Below are 14,055 nucleotides of genomic sequence, written 5' to 3'. Positions count from 1 at the left end.
AGATCTTACTCTAACGACCTCTGTGTGTGGTTTTTTTTTTTTTTTTTTTAAAACTCTGATTATAGCTGGCCTTTTAACACGATCTTTGTAAACAGATTTATATTCTAGGTCCCTCAATTTTTCTGGATTCTCAGACCCATAATTTTGGGTATGGTTTGTTGAGCTAAAAAAAGCTCTAGAATTACTGGTTTTGTGCTGCTCTATCCTCTTCGGTTTACAGTTTTCATTAAATTTTAACATTGGCATGTTGGTTTATTCCAATCACATGGTCATTTGTTCATTCCATAAATACTTCAAAAAGCACCCACAATAACCCACCACCAGTGGTTCTAGGCACTATGGAGATAAAGGTAAGCAAGAGACAGCTTCCACTGGGGTGAGAGAGGCGGACACTAACATCAGCCTTGATGAAACCAAGCCAAGAGACAAAAGCACTCAGTACAGGGAGTTCCAAGTAGAGACAACAGGTGATGAAGTCAGAGAGAGCTTCTGGGAGGAAGTGATTTTTACACTAAGAGTTAAGCATAAACAGAAATCCAACTACTCAACCTTCATCCTCTGGTCAGAGACAAAAACCTGTGAAAAACCCCTGAGCATGTTGGAGAAGTTGAACGGGTTCATTATGGCCCAAGCAGACAGGATGGGACCAGGCCAAAGGGTCAGCTCACCAACGGCCTTGTTAAGAATAGACTTTCAGGATGACTGCAGCTTCCAGCTCTATACTTATTACCTCTTGTAAAAGGATTCATGTAACTTTACTTTTGTTTGCTTGTCAGATACTACTGGCAAACCTAATCATTTGTTGATTCAACAACAGACAACATTCAACAGTATTAAGGCCAAGACATCCCTGATCCGGGGACATGAGAGAACAAATCCTCACTGACTTGCTCTTACCCTTCAGTAGTGCTAATAAAAATAAAATGGTCATTTCCATTTGTCTATTACATCCGATGGAAAATGCTGCAAGTTATCCAGATTTCTAGGGTATAGTGAGGATAGTTTGGCTATTCAGACTATAAAGAATTCACTTTGGGTGGTTACCTTAATAAGCTCTGCAATCTTACCGGAATGGATACAAGGAACGTGCCTGGACGGCCCTGCTAGTACAGGATACTGTATGTGCAACGAGCAGAGGGGACAAGCAGCGTCCTCCACTCTGAAGCCCAAACCACAGAATGGGCATTCCAGAACCATGGTCCTACACCTAGGAAGAAGCTACTCCTGACATGGACAACCTGACACAGGAGCTCTGGGGAGCAGCAACAACAGGAACTTTACCTGGTAAATACAGTAGTGATGCTCCCAACAACAGAGCAACACCAGGAGACCCCTGAGAGTCGACGATTGTTACAACATGGGCAAGATCTTGGATTTTATAACTTGCTCACCATTTCTAACATGTTTTGCTGTGTTACCATGTCCTAAGTTGCTTTTCTTTGGGGCGGGGGTGGGGGGCAGGTCGGAAGGATATAACCATTGTTGAAATGCTGATTCTGGTGTCAATCTTCCAAATATTATTAGCCATCCCCTACCTCGTTCAGGGCATTCTGTTTGTCACAGAGTTCTACCAGGTGCTGAGCTGTCCGCACATAATAAGTAAGGGCATATAAGAGCATGTCTTTAATAAAGGAAAAAAAAGAGCATGTCTTTTGTACCAACATTCTGACCTGTGGCCAGAATATGGACATAATGTGGAGGACATAATGACAGAGAGCTCAGAAATGGTACCTTTTACTGAATAAGGGTGTCAAAAAGCCCAAAAAGGGGAAAAAAAAATAATAGTGGCTCATCTACCTCTGGAGGCCCTGTCCTAAAGTAACAGAGCTTCATTCTGACATAAAAACTACAAAGGAGCCTAAAATCCTACAAACTATTTATTAATATGCTTTGCTAATGCCATTCAGGCATTCAGGGTTGCTTTAAGCCACCCCCCCCCACATCCCCAACATAAAGCCAACACAAAGATGTGAGCACATTCAACTTGTCCTGATACCATCAGATTAGGAGTAGTAAAGTCTGAATCATCCCCAAATTATTCACAGTAATTCAATATTATTTGAAATTATGACTATGGTCAGAGCACCAGGGTGGCTCAGTCAGTTAAGCGTCCCACGGCATTTCAACTCAGGTCATGACTTCAGGGTCATGAGACTGAGTCCCAAGCGGGGCCCCATGCTCGGCATGGAGCTGACCTGAGATTCTTTCTCTCTCCCTCTGCTCCTCCCCACTCTTTCTCTGTCCCAGATAAATTCTTTAAAAAGAAGAAGAAAAGACAATAGCCAATTAATCTTGCCTCTCTCCAACATTAAACTTGGTGTGCAGATTTTAGCGTCCTTTCGGACTTGGACACTTTGAGGGAATACAGAGAAGCTCCCTTCAAGAGAGGGGAACATATCTGCTAAAGCTGTTTTGTATAAAGCTTTCTATAAAGAACCTCTGGCTGGATCCAAGACTGTTGCTCTATAAAATCTAACATCTACAACATTTATTAAATGGTCCTTAAAAAAATAACTGCTATATCAAAGAGCTATCAAAACTAAAATAGCCTACCCAAGCTGCCCAGGCATTGGTATCCCACCCTAATGTTTGGAGGAAACATCTTTTTTTTTAAGATTTTACTTATTTGAGAGAGATAGAGCATGAGCAGAGGGAGGGGCAGAAGGAGAAGCAGACTCCCTGTGCTGAGCAGGGAGCCCAACTTGGGGCCAATCCCAGGACCCTGAGATCATGACCTGAGCTGAAAGCAGATGCTTAACCGACTGAGCCACCTAGGTGCCCTGAAACATCCTTTTTACTTAGGGACCATCCTGTTTTCTCATATACTCTTCAATAAAAGTATGTTTTTAAGTGAAACCTTAAATAAATAAAAACATCCTAGTCTTTGAACCAACAGTTCCACCTTCAGGATTTCATCTAACAGATAAACACTAGTTCTGGTATGCAAAAAAAAAAAAAAAAAAATTACACATACAATTTTATACCCTCTCCACAGATTTTATTTTATTTTGAAGGGCAACAAACGTTTACTGGCTTCTCTAAAAGCCGGACCAGAGTTGGGTTTTCTCTCCTGATCAGGTTGCCCCACCCCGCAGCCCCACCAGCCTGAGGTGGTCCCACTCAGAGGTCCCCAGGGAGTCACTCTGACTGGGCAGACACCAAAGGTGGGGAGGGAAAAAAAAAAATCAGGAGAAGCAATACTTTGCAAGGTTTTGTTTGTTTGACAGCAAGTAAGGGGGTTCCTGGGCAGGGCTGGCGCCCCACATTCAACGCAGCCACATCAAGAGACCCATGCCGATGCTGGTGGTCAAGGGCAACCAGCCAGGCGACATCAGCTGGAACGCACTGATTTCAAGGCTTTGTGTTCATTTCACCCTTGGCCCCTTCTCAATCGGCTTTCGGATAGCCTTCCCCTGCAGCTTGAGGCAATGGCTCTCTCAATTTTGCCCAGAACCTAGTTATTAGGAATGTCCCTTCCACTCTCGTAGTCCATGATGATCTGTGGCTTTTTGTTGATTTTCATCGCCAAGTCCTTCTGGGTCAGCCCCTTACTCTGCCGGCCCTGCTGGATCACCTTGCCCACCTCCAGGGTCACACGGTCATGGTGCAACTCCTCAGTCTCCCCGTCCAGCTTAGCTTGGCTGTGTTCTTGATGACTGAATGCTGTTTGTTCTGGCTAGCGGTCCATTTCCTGGAAGTCTCCACATCTTCTCCTTGTCTCTGAGCTGCTAAGATGGCCTGCTCAGACTTGGCCTGGGCGGCCATGGGGCCCGTCTTGCTCAGCACTGTCACCGTATCCCAATCACTCTCGGCCATGGTGGGCAGGCAGGTCTTGCGGTCTGACCCGCGGTTCCGAGGCCCCCTCTCCACAGATATTACAGCATTTGTTTATAACTGCTATATAACACATCACAAATACGCACACATACAATGTATAAAATCCTAAAGGGCTACCAATGTGGGAATGGTTAAACAAACCATGGAACTTCCAAATGGTGGCATTACTATTTGGCCCTTAAGAATGAGATAGGATTACATGTGCAGATATGTAAAGGCATTAACACATTGAAAAAAGCAAATTGCAATGCAACACATTCTATTACCCCATTTGGGTTTTAAAATAAAGTTCTATTTCTAAATCTAAATACATTACAGTTATATTAATGAATATAACTATCCATTCAACTGTACTTACTTTCTTGTTATATACATACTTTCCACATACATTTAATAATGGAAGTTAAGACTCCTGCTGATCATCTTTGGGTAAAGTCTGCCACATGACTTTTAGGAGAAAATAATCCATTTCATAACCCACTAAGTGGAAAGCCATGCTTCCACTACATGGAACAACAACTACACTACACTACATCAATCATCACTACACAATCATCACACTACACTACAACAATCATCTAACTACCATTGAGAAAACATGTTGTTCTAGTCACCACCTGGAAAACCCCTGCTGCAGACCAGTGTCCACAGTTGCAAACAGTCTCGGGGGTTCCAGGACCACCTCACCAAGAGCCCCTTTATTAGTTATGTATGGTCCTCTGCAGAAACTGCAGGTCTGCCTGGCAAGGACTTCCCAAGGTAGACTTGAGCTTGTCTGACAGCTCCCAACAACACCAGCAAATCCCGACCACAATCCTCTCCCCATACCACCGGGATCCCTAGTTGGGGGAAAGGTACCTCCAGCCTCATCCAACCACTCAGCTCAGGGACTCTGGTCAGTAACCCAGCTATGATGTTATCTGAAAGCCAGTGGGGAAGTGAAGGTTGGCTCCTCCTCAGTAAAAAAGGTTGGGGACCTCTGAATTACATCTAGTCGCTGGGACATACAGGACAGCATTGTAACTCTGGAACTTCAAAGAGCCAGCCCTCAAAGTGACAATGGAGAGAAAATGAGGCCCAGCAAGAGGGAGCGTGGGAAGAGAAGACAGCAGTGAACAGAAGGGACAGAAAAAGGGAAGAAGGCTATTAACACCGAAAGTGAGTTGGGAACATGAAAGGATAGGTTAGAGCAGAGAGAGGAGGAGAAGGACCCAACTCTGCCCCCTGCCAAGTTGAGAGGACGCACTAGAAAAGGACAGGTCCCTCCTTCCCAACAAGCCTGATGAGGCCACTTCCCAGGCCAGGTCCCCCACCAGAACAGCCCCTCAAAGAGGCTCCCCTGCCCCCTCCCATGCATTAGATTAGGTTTTGTGGGAAACCTGAAATCCTGATGGCTCAGACAGATGCCCCTACAGCTTAATGTGCTGGCAATCTAACGAGGCACTCCCGGCTCCTGCTGGCTACAGGGCCAGCCAGGGCCATTAGTGCACTCTCTTGACCCCCAGAGAAAAGCAGCAGCCCAGTCAGCACTGTGGGGTGCCTCTTAATGGGCAAGAGAGAATCTCACTTCGCAGCAGCAGAAGCCACTGCCGCCTATCATGTGCCTATGTGGGCTACCTTAAGAGACCATACCACCCCAAAGCAGCGACATCTCCCCTCCTTTCTTCATCTTCTTAGGACTTTGAGAGCAAAAGGCAGTAAGGCCAACAAAGGTTTGAAAAAACAAATGCTAAGTAACCCCAGATTTCTGCCAGTAACATCCACAAAGAGCTACTATATATGAGGATGACAAGGGGCTCAAAGTAGTGTAGGGTATTGATGAGTTTTTTTTTTTTTTTTAAATGCATCCACCCAGAAATAAACCCACGCTTATATGGTCAATTAATCTATGACAAAGGAGGCAAGAAAATACAATGGGGGAAAGACTATTGGTGCTGGGAAAACCAGACAGCTCCATACAAAAGAATGAAACTGGACCACTCTCTTAGCATCCATAAACATACTCAAAATGGATCAAAGATTTAAATATGAGACCTGAAACCATAAAATTCCTGAAACAAAACACAGACAGTAATTTCTTTGACACTTGTCATAGAACATTTTTCTAGATACATCTCCTCAGGTAAGGCAAACAAAAGCAAAATTAAACTATTGGAACTACACCAAAATAAAAAGCTTTTTGCATGGTGGAGGAAACCATCAATAAAACCTACTGAATAGGAAAAGATATTTGCAAATGATTGATCTGGTAAGGGGTTAATGTTCAAAACACATAAAGATCTAAAAAAATACATATATATGCATATATGTGCATACATATACATATATACACACACATGAGATCTTATACAGTTCAACATCAGAAAAACAAATCCAAAACATGAGCAGAAGAGAGGTGCCTGGCTCAGTCAGTTAAATGTCTGCCTTTGGCTCAGGTCATGATCTCATGATCCTGGGATCGAGCCCCACATGAGGCTACCTGAGCAGGAGAAGCCTGCTTCTCCCTCTCCCCTGCTTGTGCTCTAATAAATAAAGAAAATATTTTTTTTTAAATTTTTAATAAGTGAGCAGAGGACCTAAAGAGACATTTTCAAAAAAAGACATACAGATGACCACGGACACATGAAAAGATGCTCAGGGACACCTGGGTGGCTCAGCTGTTGAGCACCTGCCTTTGGCTCAGGGTGTGATCCCATCCATGTCTGGGGATCGAGTCCCACACCAGCCTTCCTGTGAGGAGTCTGCTTCTCCCTCTGCCTATGTCTCTGCCTCTCCCTGTCTTTCATGAATAAAAAAATCTTAAAAAAAAAGATGCTCAATGTCACTATCAGGGAAATGAAAATCAAAACTACAATGAGATAGCACCTTATAACCCCCATCAGAATGGCTAGAGTCAAAAACACAAGAAATAACAACTGTTGGTGAGGATGTGGGAAGGAGCTCTCGTGCGTCATTAGTGGGAATGTGAACTGGTAAAACCACTCTGGAAAACAGTATGGAGGTGCCTAAAAAAATTAAAAATAGAAGTACCCTATGATCCAGTAATTTTACCACTGGGTATTTACCCCCCCCCAAAAAAAAAAAACAAAAAATCTAATTCAAAAAGATATATGCATCCTATGCTTATATCTATGCAATATTATATGATATTACAATATTATTTACAATAGTCAAGATATGAATAGAGCCACTGGCTGGCTCAGTCAGTGGAGCATGCAACTCTTGATCTTGAGGTTTTGAGTTGACATCTCTCTCCAAATGATCCTGCCCAATGTCCTGATACTGAAAGTTGACTGGTAAAGTACTGCAGACAGCATTAAAATTTTAATGTGGCAGGGGCCGCTGGGTGGCTCAGTCAGTTAAGTGTCAGACTCTTGATTTCAGCTCAGGTCTTAGCATTGTGAGTTCAAGCCCTGCGTTAATCTCCATGCTGGGCATGGAGCCTACTTAAAAAATAATAATATGGCAGAAGTCTAGCACCTCTTCCCAGGTTGCCATCTTCCCAAATAACTTTGCAGTTAATTGTTCTCCATCTCTATCTTTCTTTGAACCATGACAATGTGGTCTGATAGTTTTCAGCAATGATGTATTTTCTGGCCAACTCTCTGGGAACTAAGGCTTCTTAGCATAAATTGGAGAACTAATGATAGGCACCCCTACCTAATGAATACAGCATTACCACCCAACGATTAAGTTCAGGTAGATCAAACTCTCCTCCCACCATGACTGCCAACACTCCCTTAAACCATTTAATTGAAAGGGTTCACAAAAATACAAATCATCTCTTGTTTTTGGCAAAGTCATACCACAGGCTTGCTGTCCACAGAGACTGAATTCAAACCATTTGTCTCCCTTGCTCCAAAAATGAGGGCCCATCCAGTTTCCTAACTCTGGTTCTGGGGCCTAAATCAATGCTAATATTTCACCTATGTCTCCTAAAACTACACAAGAAATCATTCCAAGTTCATTTCCTTTTGAAGAGTCCTTTGCAAACAGTGTACAAAGTGGCGTGAACCTTTTTGGCTGGAGGGTCAACTCCTGCCCAATCCCCTCGCTCCTATACTGCTGTTTAATTGCTGACTCCCACTTTACAGCCAAGCCAATTAGCAGACTCGGCCAGGCGCTGGGAGCTTGGAGGCATGTAACTCAGCCCTGCCAGAGAGAAACAAGCAGCCTCTCCCATCAGAATTTCCCTCGTGTGAAAACCAGGCCCAGCCAACAAATGACAGAAGTCAAAGAGATGGATGTTGTAGTTCCGTAGAGTTCACGGGCACATCAGCAAGCATGTGAATATACAACTGAGTAGCAGGACTGGCGGAGTGACATAGGATATGGGAATTTTAAAAGATGACTATTTTAGGGCACCTGGGTGGCTCAGTGGTTGAGCATCTGCCTTTGGCTCAGGTCGTGATCCTGGGGTCCTGGGACCGAGTCCCGAATCAGGGTCCCCACCGGGAGCCTGCTTCTCTCTCTGCCTAGTCTCTGCTTCTGTGTCTCTCATGAATAAGTAAATAAAATCTTACCCAAAAAAATGATTATTTCATTCCTCGTTTAATTTAGGGAACATTCTTACCCACTTTTACTTTTTACCTCTGATGAACAAAATAACTAACTGCTTTGGAGTTAAGAGGATATTGGGTAGAAAGCGCCACGCCTGGCTGTGGCTGTTACTGGTTTACTCTAGGCACTCTCAGAGAACCAGAAGTAAGGAATCACCTGATTTCCTTATGAAACACAAACACGTACCCTCAGGCCTCTAGATCTTGATTATAGGCTTATTGATAACCAAGCCCAAATACCCCAGAAAAAAAACAACAAAACACCTCAGAGTGTGAATGAGGCTTTCACAAAAATTTAGAATATCCATCTCTTCTTTTACTATATCTCAAAATGCATCATTTATCCAAAAATCAAAATATTCAGCTTTGGAGAAGTTCAAATTTCATATAAGCCGCTCATTAATTCTCCTTGATACCTCTGGGAAGGGAGTACTGACCATTGTCCTGTTTCAAGGTCAAGGAATATTTCTGTCCCAAAAAAGGACAGCCCTGCCCAGGGCCTTGGGTGACAAAGGCTAAGGCCGAGATTCCTCCCTGGATCAGTCTCTGGCCTATACCCCAGCCCTGCCTCTCACTTTGGCTCACAGCCCCTTAAGGGAGAGCAATCTTAACAAGAGAACTGCCAGTCCTGGTGTGTATCATAGCTTTTGTTTAGGGAAACACAGGAAGATGTTTTTCCTGACGATGAAGTCAGATTCTCTACCAATGGGAAAACTTGTGGGGGTGGCATGGGTAAATGAAAGTGGAAAAATCTCCCAAAACTCTTGGCCTACTTAACTGTCCTAACAGCAGAGTTATAGTGTTTGAGAGGGTTGGAGTGGGGGAAGGGCTGGTTTTTTTCCAAAGGAAGCATGATTAGTTGGCTGGTTCAGATACTGCCCAGGAGAGTTAGAAAATGGTTAACAATTTTTTTTTTTTTTATGTGACCAAAATAACTTCCAGAGATGTTTTAACAGTACAGGACTCCTACAAAGACCCTTAAAAATCACTATGCAAACAAGCCCTACCAGGGGATTATCAGGAAGAGTTATGAGGAAAAACTCTTCACTGAGTAGTGTGTGGTAAACACCCGTACCTCAAGTGACCAACCTATCTTACTTAACATTTATTTTACAGAGAATGGCGTCACTGATCTGAAGGGAAGTTCATCCACCCACCCCCACCCCCCTCCCCGCCTCTAGCCTCTAGATTTGCCCTCCCTCGAGTGCTGTGCTGGTTTGCACTATGCACAAACCAGCTGCAGCCACCTTCCCAAGTTCTCTGCAGTTCCCTAAATTACTTTTTACTGCACAGGATCCCTGGAGGTCCAGTTCTATTTTCTGCCACAAACATATACAAAAACAAACTGGTGGCAAGGTTCAACCATTTCACGTCCTCCCAGAAAACATAAATCACAAAGGTTCAGTATAAAATGGAGGAGCAGTGCCTTTTGTTTTTGTTTGTTTGTTTGTTTGTTTGGGTCACAGAATCAGCAAATTTCAGAGCTGGGGAAAAAAAAAAAAAAACAGCATATCACTAATCTTTAATAATCAAAATGTACTGTTTCCTGGGGGCACCTGAGTGGCTCAATCGGTTAAACATCTGACTGCTGATTTCCTCAGGTCATGATTTCAGGGTCGTGGCCTGGCATGGAGCTCTGGGCTGAACATGGAGCCTGCCTGAGATTCTCTTTCTCTGCCCACCCCCAGGAGGGAATTCTCTATTAAAAAAAAAAAAAAAATGTTGCTCAAGAAATCAAGACAAAATGGCCAATTAACATTTAAAATGCCTTAGGCTGAGAAGCCCACTAGGGCAGGGGGGAATGTATGAAAGGGAACCTCTTAGTTTTGTGATTAACAAAAAGCATGAGACTCTTCAGTTTCCCCAATGTTCCAAATTCATGTTTTGGACATTAATTATCCTTTATAAAATAACTTCCCTCCAGTAACTCTACCAATCACTTAGCATTTGAGTTTCACTTTGGGGATAACAAGTATTTATGAGACACTGAAACCTCTAAAGGCCAAGGGCTGTGGACAATACAACCTCTTTACTTAATGAGGGGGGCAAGCTAATACGTAGGCATTGCAATCCGCCAAGAGACGCAATAAGAGGAACACAAGGCTAGCTCAGTCAGTAGAGGTGCGACTCTTGATCTGGGGATTTTAAATTCGAGCCCTGCCTTAGGTATAGAGATTACTCAAAAAAAAAAAAAAAAAAAAAAAAAAACCCTCAAAAAATAAAAAGATGCAACAAGAAAATGAGCTGCAGTTGGGTACTTCCTTTCTCTGACTAGGATTTTTTAACCGTGGCTGGAGCGCAGACACCCGGCTGCCTGCGAATTCGTTATATTTCACAAGCAGGGATCGCAGAATCCCACCAGACCAGAGTTCTAGGTGTTGTCACCTCTTTCTCGGGCTGCCCCAACAGCTCCCTCAGTGGTCTCTAGGGAGACCAGGTTAGGACCCAGTATTCCCCACGACCACCCCAATCCAGCCGACGCTTCCATGGCTCCCCACAGCACACAAACCCTCAGCTGATCACTCAAGAGTTTTTTCTAACCAGTCCAATCCTAATTCTCCAAACTTTTTCCCAAAACAGCCCTAGCACTCGGTCCAATCAGTCTCCGTACAGCTGCCTTTGCTCTACCCCCAGCGCAGGGCTCAGGATCCCCTCAGCGGAGGGCCTCTTCCCCTTTACTCTTCTACCCCCAACCGCGGCTGACCACGGGACCCCACCCCTCAGGACTCCGCGCAGATTTCACCCACACCAACAGGTCCACTGAGATCCCAATTCACCCCCCACCCTCAAAAATCAGGATTCCAAAAAAAAAAAAAAATCAGGATTCCTTTCGCCCCGCAACGCCTCCTCCGAACACCCCGGCCTCTGCTCTCACCCCTGGGGCTCCCGAGCGGCCTCCCGGCCCTGGCGGCGCCTCAGAAATCGCAGCCCAAGGCGAAAAGCTGCCGAAGCCTCCCGCACAAGTCCCCCGGGACGGGGTGTGGCGAGCCCCGCTCCCAGCACGCGAAGCCGGGCACGGCGAGGCCCGCGGAAATGCGGGGCCCCTTCAGACCACGGCCCCGAGGCCGGCCGGGCGGCGCGGGATCTCCGCCCCCCGAGCTTCCAAGAGCGGCGCGGCGACCAAGAACCGGAGGAACAGCCGCGGGGCTCCCGGGTGGCCCCTCTCCGGAGGCTGCGCACACCCCATCCTGAGTCTATCCACCGCGTCCCGGTGCCTACAGCTCTACGAGCGCCTACAGCTCTTTGGGGAGCCCGGGGGCGCGCCAAACCTCCGAAGGGCCCCGCCCGCGCCTCACCCGCTCCCCGATCCCAGCTCGGCCGGGCCTGCGTCCGCCGCGACTCACCTCCCCTCCTCTCGAATCCGTACGGCACTGGTTGGGTCTGGACCTGGTCCGACCAGATAAGACCGCACCAGATGCACCGCACCTGCCACCCAGCAAGAGAGAAACAGCCGCGCGCCTGACGTCACGGCTGCCCGGAACGCCGCGAGCCCCGAGTCACCTGATCACCCCGGCAACGCGCGCGGGGCGGGGCGGGGCGGGGCGAGGCGGGGCGGGGCGATGGCGTCACAGCACTAAGCCCCACCCCCAGCCTCCGGGCCTCCGTGCGCTTCCCGGAGCGCGCTCTGGTCGGGGGCTGAGTGGGAACCGGAGGCGGGAGCCTGGCTTCCGTGCTCCCGCCCCTGAGCTGGGGTGTACCGGAGACTCCCAACCCGCACTTCTCTCAGGTCGGATTGGTTCTCCGAGACGCCAGACGATGCCGCCTGGCCCCCGCCACTGCAGGCGTCTGGAAGGCAGACTGTGTCCCCGCCGTGGCCCGCTCAGGCCGAGCTCGCTGTAGGCCGTTTCTCCTGGTGTCTTCTCCGTCTAGATTCAGATCGTTCGGGGGTTTAGTTTCCGAGCTGTACCTGAGAGGACCGGGGCTGAAACTAACTGGATTGCTCTCTGGCAACTTTTCTTCACGGCAAGTAGTGAAGCCTTTGCCAGAGAATGTAACAACCTCCTTCATTCAGGCCCAGGCCCCCGACTTCCTGTTCTGAAAGCCTTGTGTTTCCACAGAAAAAGAAATGACCGAAACACTCCCAGAACAAAGTCGAGGAAAAATCAGCGAGTCCTACTTGCAAAAATAATTTTTTACTCATTTTAGAAATTGTTTTTTCTCACGTGTCCTCCCCTTGCCTGCTATAACCATATGCCGACACTTCTGTGACCGGTGTAGACCACCAGCTTCAAAGTGAGAATTTAACATCCCATGGAAGTCCCAGTTTGAGAGCCACTGTTTATCTCACCCCTTTGCTTCTTGCTAATTGAGTTTCATTTAAGTTCTACTCTGTTATTCCCTGCACTACTATGGCGGTTTCATATATTGTCCCTCCCTCTCAAACTATGGGATTTTAGACTTATTAAAAAGAAAAACCATAGACCTCGATGTCACTTTGGCCGAGTCACCATACCAAGGCTTAATAACCTATAACCCAATTGCAATTTCAACCTTTGCCAGAAATGCAGTCAGGAATTTTCTGATAAGCACCAATGAGACAATCTGTCACATGGTACTTGCTGTCCATCCCTTAAAGGAAAATGGGGTAATCTGCATTATAGGAAGCCTTCTACTCAGCCCTAACAAAGTTAGAGCTTCTTTTCTTCTGCTGACAACTTTCTTGCTCCAACCTCCTTTCTGACAAAACAAAACAAAACAAAACAAAACAAAACAAAACCTTCCAGGGCTCCCTGGATGGCTCAGTTGGTTAAGCACTTACTTTCAGCTCAGTTCATGAACTCAGGGTCCTGGGATCAAGCCCCTCTTGGGACTCCCTTGCTCAGTAGGGAGCCTGCTTAACCCCCTGCACTGCCTCTCCCCTCCCCTGCTTTTGCTCTCTCTCAATCTCTCTCTCTCTCTCTCTCTAATACATAGAATCCTTAAAAAGGGGGATGCCTGAGTGGCTCAGTGGTTGAGTGTCTGCCTTTGGCCCAGGGCGTGATCCTGGAGTCCCGGGACCAAGTCCTACCATGGGGCTCCCTTCATGGAGCCTGCTTCTCTCTCTGCCTATGTCTCTGCCTCTCTCTCTCTCTCTCTCTCTCTCTCTCTCTCTGTGTGTCTCTCATGAACAAATAAATAAAATCTTAAAAAAAAAGAATCCTTTAAAAAGAAAAAAAATTCCATTTTGTACAACCACCCTCTACCAGGCAGATGGGATGCTGTCTGATTTAGTCATTTAATAAAGCCAATTAGACCTTTAAAATTCTTTGGTTGAATTTTTTTATTTAACAGGTAAAAAAGTTATTTTATGATCAGTTTCTAGTGAGCACCTTTTGGCATTGCCCAGCTGATTGACACATAATCTCTGAAGATTAGGAGTTTGATGAGTAGTGTGTCTCCTATCAAAGTATCACCTGTACTCATTATTAGTTCATGAATAGTTTTAAGTGATACTTTTTTACTTGTCTGCATTTATTTTTAAAAGAAACACATATAAATGGGGAAGACGACAGTTGTGAAAGGTAGAGAAGAATCATGGCTTCAGACAGAGCTGTACTAATAGAAGAGATTGAAAACATGAGCCCAAGGTCCCAAGGGGCAGAGAATAGTAGGCAGGAAGATGTTGGGAGCTGGGCTGGGGCGGTGAGACCTGGGTTGTACAGCAGATCTAACCAAAATC

General features: G+C 45.9%; 1 long non-coding RNA gene and 1 pseudogene across 2 annotated transcripts in view; both read right to left on the bottom strand.

Annotated features, from left to right (window-relative positions):
- The window catches only part of LOC144313963 (uncharacterized), a 62,358-nt gene extending 49,954 nt beyond the window's left edge, over positions 1-12,404 (bottom strand). The window contains exon 1 of the long non-coding RNA XR_013379612.1: positions 11,741-12,404. This is a non-coding gene — a long non-coding RNA (uncharacterized LOC144313963). The remainder of the gene's footprint in view (positions 1-11,740) is intronic.
- Positions 24-9,524, bottom strand: LOC144313960 (endothelial differentiation-related factor 1 pseudogene; annotated as a pseudogene). The gene is made up of 2 exons (XR_013379610.1): positions 4,402-9,524; positions 24-4,334 (listed from the first exon to the last, which is right to left on the bottom strand). The product of XR_013379610.1 is annotated as an endothelial differentiation-related factor 1 pseudogene (transcript).
- Positions 12,405-14,055: the final 1,651 nt, after the last annotated feature.

This window comes from Canis aureus, chromosome 5 (assembly GCF_053574225.1).
Source record: "Canis aureus isolate CA01 chromosome 5, VMU_Caureus_v.1.0, whole genome shotgun sequence".
NCBI classification, from domain to species: Eukaryota; Metazoa; Chordata; class Mammalia; order Carnivora; family Canidae; genus Canis; species Canis aureus.
This window is presented reverse-complemented; position numbering and strand designations above follow the sequence as displayed.